An 18,051-nucleotide genomic window follows, 5' to 3' on the forward strand; every position below is an offset into this window, starting at 1 on the left:
TTTTTAAAAAATATGTTCAAATTTGTTATTTGAAAATATTTATGAATATGAAAAAGGTGGAGTGGAGGGTGCGGTGGGTCATCAGCGACGGTGGAGTGAGGGAGGGTGCGGGCCGGGGGTCGGCGGCGGCGACCGGTGGAGCGGGGGAGGGTGCGGTTGATCATCGGCGGCGATGGAGCGGGGGAGGGTGCGGTTGATCTTCGGCGGTGAGGGGGGACATCGATGTCCTATGAACACGGTTTTCGAAGACCCGGGATCTCTATCTAGCTAGCAATATGTTGTGTCATCCATGCACCTTACGCATCCAGAAAATCCGTGGACTACCTGCCCCGCGAGATATCCGTAACCGAGATAGTCGTGTAGTAGTGCAAAATATATATATATACTAATGGCGCACCGCGTAGTAGTGCGCCATTACTAGTTTAAACTAGTAATGGCGCACTGTGACACGGTGCGCCATTAGTAGTTTTGCAAAAAAAAGAATAAAAAAAATTAAGTACTGGTGCGCCATTAGTAGTTCTCTAACTAGTAATTGCGCACTTCGGTCGGATGCGCCATTAGTATGTATGTAAAAATGAAAAAAAAATTATCACTAGTGGCGCACCTTTTGTGTGGTGTGCCATTAGTGTCTTCCACACTAGTGGCGCATCACCAACTGGTGCGCCATTAGTATATAGTAGTGGCGCACTACTTCCCTGGTGCGCCATTAGTGTCAATGCTATCTATAGCCCTTTTCCTAGTAGTGGTTGTGTCATGTCTCTGAATGGATTATGTTGCAAAAACCCCTATGTTGTCCAGAATTCCATGTTGTCCATGTGTTGTAATGATCCGAATTTTTTAGGCATGGTAATCCTCAGTACTTGTATGATTGACATAAGGTGAACTGTTTTTCGTGTGAGCATATTGTATTGGATGAAATAACTGTTTGAATCAGAGTGTATCCAACCTACTGAATTCGAAGATCACGGCCTTTCTAAATCATAATCATATATAAAGGTGGAATAAATCTTTGTTGTGCTGTTGAAGAAATAAATAACAAAATGTATAATTATCTGTGGATATTCGTAATCGAATACAAATTGGATTTGAATTTAGTTTGCCAGGTCCCAGGGCAAACGTGAATGCTAATTCTCCCAAGTTTTTAACGAAGCGGCTAAACACCCACTATAATTTGTGGGCTCCCCGAAGCAAGTGTTTGCGAGATGGAAATTACTGTCTACCCCTGACACTGAGTACATCCTTATCGACTGGATTTACACTGCTGTCGATAGGGGTAGACTAGTAACTTCAATCAGACGTGACACGACGGCCTCTGAGCCCATTCAGACACGGTGGGCGCCAAACGTGGGCGGCAAAACACATTTGATTCAAGCTCGTCCGAAAGACATGTGTCTTTTCCTCCATTTCCCCATTCATACACGGTGGGCGGCAAAACAAACTCTCCTCATCCAAAATCGAGGTAGGCTAATATTTTAAATAGGGGCAGATGTGTAACTTCCATCAGACGTGACACAACCGCCCTACCTGTCAGCCACGTTCATACACCGTGGGCGCCAACCGTGGGCGGCAAAACACCCTCTCCTCGCCCGAAATAGTTACCGGCAAATATTTGGGAGATGCGAGATTACTGTCCTATCCCCAACCGACGCGATGTTCGAAATTTTAAACGGGGGATAAGTTCGTAACTTTCCCCCATTTCAGAGAAGCGCGTCCCAAAGTTTGAGGTCCCCCCTCCCCTCTATTTCCCCATTAATACACCATCGGCAACACGACAAGCTCCGCACTACGGCCAGGCTCCTTCGTCCGCCACCCCATCCTCCACCTTGCCGTAGTCGCTACCCCTACCTTGTCGTCCACTGCAAGAGATGGACGTCTCTCATCCACGATGCTGGACCAGCATCCTTTCATCGCCTCCTATCGCTTCATCGGCGCCGTCGTCCACCTTGCCGTCGCTGCTCCTACAACCGCCTCGTCCACGGCAACAGGGTATATCCCCCGACCCGGTCGTGTGCCGTCTAAAGTCTTCTTCCCCGCTGCCGACAGCCATCGCACCCGCAGCACCCTCAACGTATCAGCATAGGCCTAGACGGCGTCGCAAGAGAGGTGGTACTCTTCCATATGTGCTTAAGTTATTGATCTCACCCGGAAAATAGATCGTTATTTGTTTACTGTACTTTTCTTGTCCGTACCAAATCGTAGTGGCTAGTTGAAAGAAAACATTGGTTGCGAAGTAGCTTTGTCTGGTTTGCACCTTCATATCCGCCATGGCACGGGCACTATACTCGTAAAGCTTATGGTTTCCCCCCTTTATATTCACTACCATCATCGTAGGTGCTTCGTGTCGTGCTAGCGCTGCTCCTCAAGACCTCAACCCAAAGCTTACGTGTTGAAATACGAATCTGATATGATGCTCATATCACTAAAACAGAGAACGTTTAATTGGTCACCTAATGTTCCTATATTCATTTTGAAAAGCATGTGTGCCACCCACTGGTCCAGCTAGTTTCACTTTCCTGATTTTTCTCTTGATGCTTAGGGTTTTCCCCTTTTGTCTACTCTACTATGATCTGCATAGGTGCTTTCTGTCATACTGGCATTACTCCACCCTTCAAGCTAAACAACACAACACTCAGAATTCGAAAACTTAGTTGTTCAAATATGATTGTGATATGATACTCATATTAGTTAACCGACACATTTAATTGGTTAGCTAAAGGTCCCACTTGAGTTTCCAAATGCATGTCACGACATATAGAGAGACATCATAATTGCATTTCTTTGTCACTTGTTGACCATACTTTCTTGTCCATACCAAATCTTAGTTGTTATTTCAAAGCAAACATCGGTTGCTAACTACCCTTTGCGCGGTTTGCAGCTTCAGATCTGCCATCCCACTGCCACGGACAACACTGTACTCATCATGCTTATGTTTTCCCCATTTTATGATGACCACAATCAGCCTACGTGGTTCGTGTCATAATAGCACTGCTCCACCCATGGAGCTAAACAAGCTTAGTTGTACAAATTCATATCTGATATTATTGCTGATATTAGTAAAACTGAGAGATGTTTAATTGGTGAGCTAAATGTTCCTACTTTAGTTTCGAAATGCACGTGAGCCATATATGGAGAGACCGGAAAGAATAGTATTTCTCTGTGCACTCTGGTTCATCATGGGCGGCCAACCAACATTGTATTGAAAGACTTGTAATATCTTCAATCTGCTTGCTCTTCTGCTCTTCTTTAAGATGATACTCTTCTCTTGCGGTTGACTGGTCAGGTCGAGTTGTTCTCCCTTAGTATATTTTGAATCTGTCAGGTCAGGTCGACTTGTTCTTCTTTACTATATGTTGAAGCTATCATCTGCGAAGTGTCATCACTTCTGGAGCTCCCATATTTTGAGTAGTAGGCCACATTATATTAATGCACAAAACAAATTACAGCATGCATGGCATCTTTTAAAAGAATTACAGAGATAGCACAAAGGGGTTTACAGGGAGGCAGTATTGGATTAGAATCACTTCTGCATTACAAAGAAAATCTCACTTGTTTTTATGTTTTCATGCATGTCAGATATTGAACATTATCAAAATGAATATGAGAATGGGCGCACGAGAGGAATATTGCGGAACGATCCACTGGCTAACAAACTTGGCATGGTGGAGGATGGCCTATCTTATTCACCCATCAAGGTGCTTGCTCTAGCTTTGCAAAGTTGTATTGGTCGCACATATTTTGCATCTAACCTCTTGCATTACTTCTAATTTGTTACACCATCTACTTAGTTTAAGCATCATATATGATTATATGCCATACCTATCCATTTTCTGTACCTATTCCATGTGTCGTCACACTATGTTTTTCCAGTCAAATGTTGTTCTTTCGTAATAGATGTCCAAAAGGAAGAGGGTGAGTGCAGATCCTCAAGGAGTACAAACTAGGTATTTGGAAAAGGTAGTGATACCTGTTAAATCAGATAGATCAGCAGCCACAGAAAACACAAACCCAACTGTACCAGACTTTACCCCTACTCTAGTGGCCAAACCCCTATTAGAACTGCTGGGAGCCCAGCGTCAGGTACTGCCTATGATATCAATTCAAAATTTGAACTCCTAAATTTCTGCTTGTGCCTTACCTTCTCTCTTGTATGAAAACTAATTTCAGATCAATCTCCTTGCTCAAAGGATCATACGACCTCAAAACAATAATGGGCTCTGCATTGCTCTCGTCAGTACCACTCTTCCTTTTGCCTTGTAACGATGTACTTAATTAATTGCTATTTGATTATGTATCATCAGTCTGCACCTGAGCTTCATTATCCTCTATTTCTTCCAATATTATTTGATCTATATTTACTCTTTGCAAAATGTAGAATAATGGCAACGCTTATAAAGAATTTTCTTTGGGAAATTTATTGAATTATCCTTCCATCAACATGGAGAAGCGCTTTGTCCAGCCCGTGTTAACATGTAATGTAAGTTCATCCTTCTCAAGCCTTCAAACTTTGTTCTAGTATATATTTGGATAGGCATCATTTCCAACACTACTGTTTGCTTTGCTGTTTACATCTGATTGGATGTTAGCAACAACTACCAGAAACAAATTGTAGTTGTAAAAACATGTTCCTTATTCAGTATAGATCCATTTATTTGCTTATATAATTGTGAAACCTGTTACTTGTCTCCTTGTTTCTCTTTCAGAGTCGTATCTCTTATGCCAGGCAGAACTTTAGGGAAGATAGTGAGCCAAACCATCTTGTGGACAGCGAGATGACCCCAAGGTCATGTCTTGATGAAGACAGTGAGTTGAAGATACTCACCAGCAGGTGTGAGACAACCTCTATGCAGTTGCTGCCTCAATCAGTTCGACTTCTTCAGTCTCAACTTAAAGCGGAAAGGCTTGCTTCAGCTCAGCTCCGACTTGAAGTCAAAGATGCAATGAAGATGTCAGAGGACTGCCGTGCGCACCATCAAGCCTTAAATCTAGTGTTGATGCATCTATCGTTGACACAACTGAGGTCTACTCAGCTTCTTCAGCTGTTTGGGGGGCCCTTCCTGGCCAGGCCTAGTGCCTTGTGAAGTGCTCTCAGTTTTGTATATTCTTTTGTCAGCACGTTTATTTGCACTGGTGGCGAACTTTGATGCCCAGTGGATGTAATATGTGATAGCCGTGATAGCCTAGCGTAAGTTGCTTGCTTATTTATTTCCTTGTTGTCTTGTTTATTTGTTTGCTTGTAGTCATTGCAGTTCTTTTTCCATGGTTTGCTAGTGGCTGCAATAACCTATTTTTTAAAACTAGGCTACAATAACCATGGGCTAATATTTACTGTAGTGACACTGGGCCTCCTGTGGGCCGTAGAAATAGTGGGCCTTCTATGGGCCGTAGAAACAATGGGCCTTCTGAGGGCCGTAGAAACAATGGGCTTTCTACGGGCCGTATCATAAATGGACCTTATACGGGTAGTATGATAACATGGGCCAATAGCAGGCCGCATTATGGTCGTAAACGGGCTAGAGTTGGAATCGTCCGTTCATGGGCCGACCATAACGGGCCATCATTAATAGGCCGTATTTCATGACGCTATGAAAACGGCCCAACGTATTAACAGACTACAAACGGCCCGACTGTAACCACGGGCTGAATTTGGCCCACAAGCAGAAAATGACAGTAACGGGCCGTAAGTAAACGAATGCTGGAAATAAGCCCAAGAATAAATGGGCTCCGAGAAGGCCGAAAGATAACATGGGCTGGAAACGGCCCAACGGAATAACGGGCCGTTAATGGGTATAAAGTGATACACTGTTCACTACGGGCCAGTTTCTCCACGGGCCGTTAATGGGTGTAAAGTGATACACTGTTCATTATGGGCCAGTTTCACCACGGGCCGTTAATAGGCCAAGAGTTACATTGGGCCTCATATGGGCCGAAAGACGCCATGGGCCATACATGGGCCAGAAGTGAAAACGGGCTGGAATCATATTGGGTGGCCCAGATGATGCTACTGGGCCTAATATGGACAGGGCGTAACGGGCCTTGGGTTAGCGGGCTGTAAATGGGCTATATGTGAATAGGCCGTTAACAGGCTTTCCATGGGCCGACCCACCACATTTTGACCAAGTCAAACGGGCCGACCTTTTCACAGGAATGGGCCTCTGTTGGGCCGTGCCACATGTCAACGTATCATAGGCGCCTTCCGTCCAAAGAGTGGATGACATCTGTCCCAACAATGAGCAAACACGTGTTTCCTCCAGCCAATGATGATTTTACACGTGGAAAATCCCCATTGGTCGGGGCTGTTAACGGGTTATCGGATCCAAAACCCGACCCGATAGCTTAACGGCGTTGCGTTACGGTGGATGCCACGTGTCGGTCACCCTTGACGAAAGCACTTCTGTGACACGCGATTTATCGTCATGGAAGTGGACACTTCCATGATGATAATTTTGGTAATGTCATGGAACACTTTAACGACAGAACAGGTATGACTATCTTGATTCTGTCATAAATTTGTCATGGATGTACATGCATGACAAAAAACGCGACCTACTGGGACAAACACGTATCATCACGGAAGTGTATTTTTTTAGTGTTTCTTCCGGATAACCCATGCAGAGAAGGTAGAACTGACAGAGTCACAACATAGAATCAAGAACTCGTCAAGAGCACTCTTATTGTGATCTTTTGGTCAAGATCTTCTGCCATAAGCAGTTCATGGTATTTGGAAGAAGGATACACCACGAACCTCGAGGACTATTGCAAAGGTTACTAATAACCTAAAGGAACTAGCAATACTATCAACATGAGGTAACTAGGGTGAATCTCGGGTTCAAAACCCAGGAGTAGAATGCCTACTAAACTAACTGGCATCACGGGATGCATCTCGAAAATGACTGCTAGAATCATCACACTGGGAACTCAAGGCATGGCTAGATTACTAGGCGATTAACTAGGACACCTAGGGTCATAATAGTAGCTCCAACCTGTATACCGAGGCAATAAAGTACCTCAACACACTAGTTAGTGTGGTTGATCTGGCACAAAGGAACTTCGGGACTGTAGGAAGGGATTTGCAAATGCATCAGATTGTATAGAAACCTGGGATGACTCGGACATCATAACGGCTGTAAATGCTACAAGATTTAAGACATCCTACAAAATGGTTGCATAACCACTCGATCATCATAATATCAAGGTTCTGAGATCAACTATGAATACACGGAGATAGTACAAACTGAACTGAGGCTTGGACCCAACAATCTTATGAGTCTACTGATTAGTAACATGTGATCCTGATAGAAAGAAGAGAAAGCTTGGTTCCTTAACCCCGTAGAAAAGATAAGATGACTTGGATCAGAAGGGCATAAGGTAAGGAGTAAAAAGAGCCTTATGTTCCATCCCACAATCAATTCCCTTATATAACTAAAGAATTTCTAGACTCAAGTTTGACCAGTTTGGCTTGGTAATCCTACAGGCAGTCAGGCTCTGATACCAAAGCTGTCAGGACCCCGACTCAATGCCACACTGATCTAGCATGTAACACCTCATATCACATTGTGGCCTCACGCACGGTATTCCCACGGGTGTCACCTAACCAGGCCCAGGACTATTTGCGCCTTTTGGCACACGTATATGATAGTGTCGCTAGCATCCATATGACAAGGAGCCCGGGCTGACATGGCTAGTCGTGAACCCAAAGTGGCACTAACTTACAAGGACAGGCATACATGACCCAGCAACGAACATGTCAGTCATCAGTGAGTGAATCTGGGCTGTAGCAACTGGGCTAGCAGGACTCTGATAAACCGGGCTGTAGCAGGCTAACAGGACTCCGGTAGACACCACGTGACATTTCCCTGAAGGGATAGACACAGGAACGAAGAAGGACACATGTCGGCCAGCCTAAGTGTTCCGGAGCAGTAGCAAGCTACCAAGGCTCAGTGGAAGCACTAGGAGACATTTCCCGGTAAGAGAGGCTACCAAGGATAAACAACTAGATAGTCAGATCCCACACTGTAACACCCCAAAAATTTAACCAGGTTTTAGTTATTAAAATTTTGCCAAGAGTTTAAATTTTTTGCCTGCAAGTATATCTCTGTTGATTTCAAAACTTTTCTTTTAATATTAAGAAATTTTTCCCAAGTGGATCCTTCCAAAATATATTGGACTTATTTTCCCTCTCATTTAAAAAAAACATCTCTCAATCAGGAGATTTATTTATAAAATTATTTCACCCTGAGCTTTATTCATTAAATGACTTGTTTTAAAATTTGGAGCTCTTTTTGAACTACAACCTTTTGATATATTTATCTAAAAATCCAACCAAAATTTGGAGATATCATGTGATGTCTCTAAATCACTGTTGTGCAATAATATATTTCATTCATTGGATATTTTGAGTTCTACACCAAGTTTTCAAATCTGGTCCAGTGGGCAATTTTACACTACAACCTATTTAAATATTTCTTTAAAACTTCTACCAAAATTAGGGGAGGTCAGTAGGAGCATATTATTCCACTTTGTGCAAAAGCCTATTTATGTTCTTTGAAAAAATTGAGTGAATCATTCTCTTTTTCATTCCGGTCCAGCCTTGTGATTTCTACTGCAACCCTATTTAATTTTGCTCCAAAGATCTTGTGTTTTCTCCTACTTGTAGACAGCCCTACCAAACCCCTAAATCCAGGAGCATGCACCCATTGGATTAATTTTGGTTCATGAAATAATGTCATTTATTTCCTGTCCAGAATTGTAGTTTTGCAAGACTTGCACTAACAAGTTTCTACTTTTGGCAAACTAACCTCTCCACCCTCTTGTACATCTAAAGAGACCCCAACCTGGAAGTTTTGGCTACCCCAAGAGATGCCTAGGTGCATGTGGCATTCTATCGAGCACCCTGTAGGCATGACCAGTTTTGACATGAGTTTGGCATTGCACTGTGAGCTTGCACCTCTGATCAAACTAGCATGTCCACTAGACTCCCAGTTGCTCCTAACCTCGATCTGGTAAACCCCAACCTCACCTGCGACCTGTAGCATGCCGCGGCATTGTGTCGAGCATCTCCCGTGCGTGCACTGGACGCGCCCAGAGCGCGCGTATTGCACGATGCCGCGCCCGAGCCGACACGCTGGCCCCCTGGCTTTGGCCCACACGGCAGCACCTCGCCACGCACTCCCCGCCTCGCAGCATCGCGCCAAGCCACCCTGGCACGCTACAGCGCCGCCGCCAGGGCATTCTTGGCGGCACACCGGCGTCCGCAGTGGCTCCAGCCACGGGCAGCGCCGCCCAAGCGCCTCCCGCTCGCCACCTGGCCCCTGGAGCAGCGCGAGCTCATCCGCGGCCGCTACTGAACCGCCTCGACTCGCCTATATAAGGAGCCCCGAGCTCATCTCCGCACGCAGGCAGTCCCAAGCCACCTCCCGAGGACCCCCTTTGGCAGCCAATCGACCCGGGGAGGCCTCCTTCCTCATCTCCGGCGACTGCAGCCGCCGCCACTGCCCAGGCCCTGTCGGTGCCTCCAGAGCCTCCCCCTCTCCGTTCTCTTCGCCAGAAACCTCCTCATCCTCCCGTGAACCCTTCCCCCTACTCGATTTTGATCGGGAACCACCGCCGCCTCAAAACCACTTTACCACCGAAGCTTCCCTCCGCCGCGGAGCTCGCCGCCGGCGATTTCCTCCACCTCCGATGATCCTACGACTACCGGAGTGACCACCTCGGCCCCCTGAATCTGCTGGTGGCCTCAGCTTTCCGAACGGAGCCACTGTTCGCCGGCGATGATCGCCGGAGCCCCGCTCCACTCGGACAGAGGAGGGAGACGACGCGGGCGACTGGTCAAACCTGACCAGTGGGCCAGGCGGGCCCACCGTCAGAGACCCAGCGCTGGTCCACGTGGTTAAGTGGAGGCTTAAACGGCACAAATACGTTTTCTCTGCACCAAAAGCGTAATCTCGTTTGAAACGTTTTCCTTTTCCTGATTTTATTAAAAACAGATTTTGACCACAGCTTTGACTGTCTATAACTTTTTAAATATAACTCCAAATGAATTGATTCTTTTTCCTACCTCTCTCAAATTTCACCTAGTTTATTTTAAGATTTATTTGAAAGAATTTCAGAACAACTTTTGGTGCTGTTTTTATTTTGTGTGTTAATTCTTTTATATTGCTAAAATAGGATTTTTGAAGAGAGGAGAAATGTTTCAAGTTTTGGAGTGCACCCTGCCTTTCCACACATTGAAGGCAAGCATTCTGAATCCCGGCATAATATTTTTGGTGTGATCGTTGATACATTTATAACACCACCGCATTTCGAAGGACTTGTATTTCATGTGGTATGATCATATGCATGAGTGCATATTAGTGATTTCCATGCTGTTGGAAATGAACACACTTGTGATGATAATCACCCTCATGTGCCTTGCATGCATACCGGCAGGAACCCGGGAAAACCTCTGCCTTGGGTAGGCATGAGTTTGTCGCCGGTCTCCGTCGGGACGGTTATGTCTGGTATGGCATGGTAAGGTGATATGAGCGGTGACTCTGTTGGATGAAATATATTCGTTATACTAATCATGCAGGGAATACTTAAACCTCCTGAGTCGACCGTAGATCGAGTCTTGTTCCAGTAACCCCCATACTTGTTTCGTACTACCACTCATCTCTACAGCAAGTAGAGTACGGTTCAGTAAGTTGTCAACCTCTTTCTAGCACACACCGTACAGAGAGGCCATGGTGGAAGATACCGGTTGTAGCTGGTAGGCAGGCCACCTGGTCCGGGGGCATGGGTGTTTCCGGTTGGGACCGAGAGGGGAGGCCACCCCTTAGAGCGCGTGATATAAATTTGATCCCATGCTACGCGAGGTTGTAGCCTCCCCACTTAGAGTTTGCTTAACAGGTGTCATGGGTGATTCCAGACACGTGTGAGATAAGCTGGTGTGTGCAAGTTAGGTGTGTTTTCAACAAAAAGACCGTAGACGGAATTAGTCCCGATGGACTAAAGAAATCTGTTACTCGTGGGTAAAGAGTACACCCTCTGCAGATATTAAACCTATTCGAATAGCCGTGTCCATGGTTAAGGATTACAGTCTGGGATGGGTCAGGTGTCGGTCTTAGTGTCGGTCTTCGGAGGTGAAACTGTTAACCAGAAATGGAATTACTACTTGTGACTTGTGATAACTATGATTATTATTATTGTTGACTAACCCGTGATATTATTGTTATTATCGAGTATCTCTGGGATGGTTCTACCTCCGGGATATTCACTATGATTGTTTATTTTAAAGCCCTTTATGTGGTGTCGCTCAGACGCCCGACTGTGGCATTTCTTTTAAAGCCCTTTATGTGGTGTCGCTCAGACGCCCGACTGTGGCATTTCTTTTAAAGCCCTTTATGTGGTGTCGCTCAGACGCCCGACTGTGGCATTTCTTTTAAAGCCCTTTATGTGGTGTCACTCAGACGCCCGACTGTGGCATTTCTTTTAAAGCCCTTTATGTGGTGTCGCTCAGACGCCCGACTGTGGCATTTCTTTTAAAGCCCTTTATGTGGTGTCGCTCAGACGCCCGACTGTGGCATTTCTTTTAAAGCCCTTTATGTGGTGTCGCTCAGACGCCCGACTGTGGCATTTCTTTTAAAGCCCTTTATGTGGTGTCGCTAAGACGCCCGACGGTGGCATTGCTTGTTATTTATTTCATAAATTTTAATACTACTATGTTATTGCATTTTTATAAATAACCGCCTGCACGCATCAGAATTTTATTTACTATTTTTGACTGATGTCATGAGCATAAAATATTTTCAGCATATCATTGTTATATTATACATGTGTTCATAATGTTTGCGAGTACATTCAAAGTACTCACTGGCTTGTCCCTGGTTATTGTCTTGGCCAGATTTCTTGCGCGGAAAGGAGCGACCATGTTGAAAGCCCCGGAACCCACACAATGGAGATAGCAGCCTCGCGAAGATAGGAGTTAACCTGGTCAGCTGTTCCTGTTGGGAAATGGAGTCCCATAGACACTGATGTTTCACAACCCGCTTCCGCCATCAACCACTAGAAACCTTTTGTTGTACTCACAGGCCAGAACGGTCTTGTACTACATATTTTGTTTTCTTCTTGGAATTTCTGTATCAAGTTGGAGCCTCATCAGCTAACAGTAATCCTGGGGCTGATGAGCACGACGGTCTTTTCTGGAAATTTATTACCCAGAAAACCGGTCGTGACAGACTTGGTATCAGAGCCAGGCTGACCATTGGCTAATCCTATCTTAGCCAGGTCGAAAAACTTAGGCAAACCAACCCACTAGACCTTAGCCAAACCCCAGCCAAGCTTCTCGTGCAAGATAGCCACACAGTAATCCCAACACCTTTTGGCAGTCGGTGCCCAACCTATCAGCCTAGCCTGTCTATCGCACACCAGTGACCGATGGCAAAAATGTCTCATTCGCAGCGAAGGAAGACTCCGTTCCCTTTTCTATAAAAAGGGCACGCTAGCCTCAACCCAGCATAGCACAGTCTCTTCCTCGAACCCAGCCACAATGCCTGGCCCCATAGTGCACAACGAGACCACAGCAACCAACCTGGGAGGTTTTGTGACCATCCTCGCAAACCTCACCCGTCGTGCCTATGCGTTAGAGGAGCCACCAGAATATGTTGTGTACCAAGGACCCATGAGCGGTGAGGACCACCAATTCTGGGCCACTGTGCACATCTACGGTAGGGGACTGTCACCCGAGCGCCCCTACAGGTTCACCGGAAGAACAACTTCCTTCGAGCCACAAGCCATCCAGCTAGCCGCTCGAGAAGCTATAGTTCATCTCAGGCACTTGTCGCCCAGAGTTAACTGTCGCTCGTTCCACTACTACCCCAGACGTGAAGGGTATGGTAGATCACCCCAAGTTGCCATCAGAGATCACGAGACGGATCCCGCATTGTTGCATCTAGTGCGCTATGTAAGTGCACTAGAGGCACTGTTCGACCAGATCACTATTGATTTAATTGCAGCTCGTGGAGAGCTGGTTCGTCGAGCCCCGGTGAGAGAAGAAGACGAGCCCGACGCCGACAACCCAGTCGTGCTGTTTGGACAACCGATCGAGACCCCGAGATCAGCTCCAGCCATCAGCCGAGATGCTTTGATGACCCCAGAAGTGCTTCGTCGCCTTTTGGGAGCACACTCCAACGGGGTTGTGGCCAACAATCCCCGCGATGGTCATCATCACTACCCCGACCCTGCAGTTCCTCCGCCATCTCCGACTAATCCCGACAGTGAGACACGTGGAGAAGCCTCGACATCCACCAGGCACGCCCGTTTAGACATAAATGAGGTAGACTAAGCCGTACAAGTAGTACCGAGTCTCAGTGTATCCTCACTTTGTAATCGTGCGACCGTGTATATTAACGCAACCTGTCGTTGTGCCTCTGTTTCAATAGTGGCCTTGCATTTTTGGTCAGCGCATAGTTGCATATTTTTCCGGGCACAACTACCAAAACCAACCCGACGACAACCACAGTAACACGTCTCTTTATGAGATATGTGTATCTCTCACACTGACCTGACCTTTGGAGCTAAGCTGGCAAATTTATTACCTTTCACCATGGTAAAACGATCCGGCTCCATTGCTATATAAAGGCCACCTTGTGACCTTACCCAGCAACCCTCACTTTGTGCACCACACTCACAACTTTTTCCTGTCATGCCAAGCCCCAGCATTCATCTGAGAACCCCAGATGCAACCCCAGGTAGCTTTGTCAAAATATTGTGGGATTTTACCCGCAGTACCATGGGTTCTACCCAGCCACCTCAGTATGAGCTATTCAAATCAAGGATCACCCCATCCACCTCGGAATATTGGGCAGCAGTACACATTCCTCCTGTAGACCCCAACCAAGATCCAACGGAAGTTTCCTTCGTGGGGAAATCTATGCCAACCCCACACTTGGCCATAGAAGCTGCTGTGAAAGAAGCGATTGCTCGCCTTCGATCCGCTGTACCCTATGCCCGCGAACGAGGATATTATTACTTTCCGAGCCATGCAGCACCCGGAGAAGTAACATCTTTTCCCGGTGGACGCATTGAGAGAGACCCAGTGCTAGCCAACCTTATCCAAAACATCATTGCTCAAGAGCATTTGAACCAGCGAGTGATGGATTATCTCCAGAGCCTTGCAGATTTAAGTCCTCAGATTGCCATCGACAGATCACTAAGACCCGACCCGGAGAGACGCATACATCGACTGGTCAATCCACTTCCTCCGATAGAAGAGGAGTGTATCCCTTTACCAGAGACATTTTATCAGGACCCCACCCAGTTACCGTTTTCATTTTAGACGTCACTACTGTATTTGTTTTTGCAGCATTTATATTTGCGTGTATCTTATGCATGGTACCCCAAATTTGTGCGACGAGTCGAGTATTTAGTTTCTACTGGTATGAGTAATTTTTCTTCGTGATTAACTTGTGTAACCGCGAAAGATCCTAGTATGAGTTTTCTTTTTACTGAATTGCTGCATCATTTATCCCCTCACTACGTGGATTATTATTATTTTTATTCACGCAGCACCACGGCAGCAGTCTCACAACCGCTCGAACGCATATGGAACTTTTGTTTTTCACAACAGCTCTTAGCAAATCTCGAGGACGAGATTTTTCTTAAGGGGGGTAGTATTGTAACACCCCAAAAATTTAACCAGGTTTTAGTTATTAAAATTTTGCCAAGAGTTTAAAATTTTTGCCTGCAAGTATATCTCTGTTGATTTCAAAACTTTTCTTTTAATATTAAGAGATTTTTCCCAAGTGGATCCTTCCAAAATATATTGGACTTATTTTCCCTCTCATTTAAAAAAAACATCTCTCAATCAGGAGATTTATTTATAAAATTATTTCACCCTGAGCTTTATTCATTAAATGACTTGTTTTAAAATTTGGAGCTCTTTTTGAACTACAACCTTTTGATATATTTATCTAAAAATCCAACCAAAATTTGGAGATATCATGTGATGTCTCTAAATCACTTTTGTGCAATAATATATTTCATTCATTGGATATTTTGAGTTCTACACCAAGTTTTCAGATCTGGTCCAGTGGGCAATTTTACACTACAACCTATTTAAATATTTCTTTAAAACTTCTACCAAAATTAGGGGAGGTCAGTAGGAGCATATTATTCCACTTTGTGCAAAAACCTATTTATGTTCTTTGAAAAAATTGAGTGAATCATCCTCTTTTTCATTCTGGTCCAGCCTTGTGATTTCTACTGCAACCCTATTTAATTTTGCTCCAAAGATCTTGTGTTTTCTCCTACTTGTAGACAACCCTACCAAACCCCTAAATCCAGGAGCATGCACCATTGGATTAATTTTGGTTCATGACATAATGTCATTTATTTCCTGTCCAGAATTGTAGTTTTGCAAGACTTGCACTAACAAGTTTCTACTTTTGGCAAACTAACCTCACCACCCTCTTGTACATCTAAAGAGACCCCAACCTGGAAGTTTTGGCTACCCCAAGAGATGCCTAGGTGCATGTGGCATTCTATCGAGCACCCTATAGGCATGACCAGTTTTGACATGAGTTTTGGCATTGCACTGTGAGCTTGCACCTCTGATCAAACTAGCATGTCCACTAGACTCCCAGTTGCTCCTAACCTCGATCTGGTAAACCCCAACCTCACCTGCGACCTGTAGCATGCCGTGGCATTGTGTCGAGCATCTCCCGTGCGTGCACTAGACGCGCCCAGAGCGCACGTATTGCACGATGCCGCGCCTGAGCCGACACGCTGGCCCCCCTGGCTTTGGCCCACACTACAGCACCTCGCCACGCACTCCCCGCCTTGCAGCATCGCGCCAAGCCACCCTGGCACGCTACAGCGCCGCCGCCAAGGCATTCTTGGCGGCACACCGGCGTTCGCAGTGGCTCCAGCCACGGGCAGCGCCGCCCAAGCCCCTCCCGCTCGCCACCTGGCCCCTGGAGCAGCGCGAGCTCATCCGCAGCCATGTCCACTAGCGCTCGTCGCCGCCACGATGCCCTGCAGCTATAGAAAGACGGTCGCCGATGAGCTCATCCGCAGCCGCCGCTGAACCGCCTCGACTCGCCTATATAAGGAGCCCCGAGCTCATCTCCACACGCAGGCAGTCCCAAGCCACCTCCCGAGGACCCCCTTTGGCAGCCAATCGACCCGGGGAGGCCTCCTTCCTCATCTCCGGCGACTGCAGCCGCCGCCACTGCCCAGGCCCTGTCGGTGCCTCCAGAGCCTCCCCCTCTCCGTTCTCTTTGCCAGAAACCTCCTCATCCTCCTGTGAACCCTTCCCCCTACTCGATTTTGATCAGGAACCACCGCCGCCTCAAAACCACTTTACCACCGAAGCTTCCCTCCGCCGCGGAGCTCGCCGCCGGCGATTTCCTCCACCTCTGACGACCCTACGACTACCGGAGTGACCACCTCGGCCCCCTGAATCCGCTGGTGGCCTCAGCTTTCCGAACGGAGCCACCGTTCGCCGGCGATGATCGCCGGAGCCCTGCTCCACACGGGCAGAGGAGGGAGACGACGCGGGCGACTGGTCAAACCTGACCAGTGGGCCAGGCGGGCCCACCGTCAGAGACCCAGCGCCGGTCCACGTGGTTAAGTGGAGGCGTAAAGGGCGCAAATACGTTTTCTCTGCACCAAAAGCGTAATCTCGTTTGAAACGTTTTCCTTTTCCTGATTTTATTAAAAACAGATTTTGATCACAACTTTGACTGTCTATAACTTTTTAAATATAACTCCAAATGAATTGATTCTTTTTCCTACCTCTCTCAAATTTCACCTAGTTTATTTTAAGATTTATTTGAAAAAATTTCAGAACAACTTTTGGTGCTGTTTTTATTTTGTGTGTTAATTCTTTTATATTGCTAAAATAGGATTTTTGAAGAGAGGAGAAATGTTTCAAGTTTTGGAGTGCACCCTGCCTTTCCACACATTGAAGGCAAGCATTCTGAATCCCGGCATAATATTTTTGGTGTGATCGTTGATACATTTATAACACCACCGCATTTCGAAGGACTTGTTATTTCATGTGGTATGATCATATGCATGAGTGCATATTAGTGATTTCCATGCTGTTGGAAATGAACACACTTGTGATGATAATCACCCTCATGTGCCTTGCATGCATACCGGCAGGAACCCGGGAAAACCTCTGCCTTGGGTAGGCATGAGTTTGTCGCCGGTCTCCGTCGGGACGGTTATGTCTGGTATGGCATGCTAAGGTGATATGAGCGGTGACTCTGTTGGATGAAATATATTCGTTATACTAATCATGCAGGGAATACTTAAACCTCCTGAGTCGACCGTAGATCGAGTCTTGTTCCAGTAACCCCCATACTTGTTTCGTACTACCACTCGTCTCTACAGCAAGTAGAGTACGGTTCAGTAAGTTGTCAACCTCTTTCTAGCACACACCGTACAGAGAGGCCATGGTGGAAGATACCGGTTGTAGCTGGTAGGCAGGCCACCTGGTCCGGGGGCATGGGTGTTTCCGGTTGGGACCGAGAGGGGAGGCCACCCCTTAGAGCGCGCGATATAAATTTGATCCCATGCTACGCGAGGTTGTAGCCTCCCCACTTAGAGTTTGCTTAACAGGTGTCGTGGGTGATTCCAGACACGTGTGAGATAAGCTGGTGTGTGCAAGTTAGATGTGTTTTCAACAAAAAGACCGTAGACGGAATTAGTCCCGATGGACTAAAGAAATCCGTTACCCGTGGGTAAAGAGTATACCCGCTGCAGAGATTAAACCTATTCGAATAGCCGTGTCCATGGTTAAGGATTACAGTCTGGGATGGGTCAGGTGTCGGTCTTAGTGTCGGTCTTCGGAGGTGAAACTGTTAACCAGAAATGGAATTACTACTTGTGACTTGTGATAACTATGATTATTATTATTGTTGACTAACCCGTGATATTATTGTTATTATCGAGTATCCCTGGGATGGTTCTACCTCCGGGATATTCACTATGATTGTTTATTTTAAAGCCCTTTATGTGGTGTCGCTCAGACGCCCGACTGTGGCATTTCTTTTAAAGCCCTTTATGTGG

Source organism: Triticum aestivum, chromosome 6B (assembly GCF_018294505.1).
Source record: "Triticum aestivum cultivar Chinese Spring chromosome 6B, IWGSC CS RefSeq v2.1, whole genome shotgun sequence".
Classification (NCBI taxonomy): Eukaryota; Viridiplantae; Streptophyta; class Magnoliopsida; order Poales; family Poaceae; genus Triticum; species Triticum aestivum.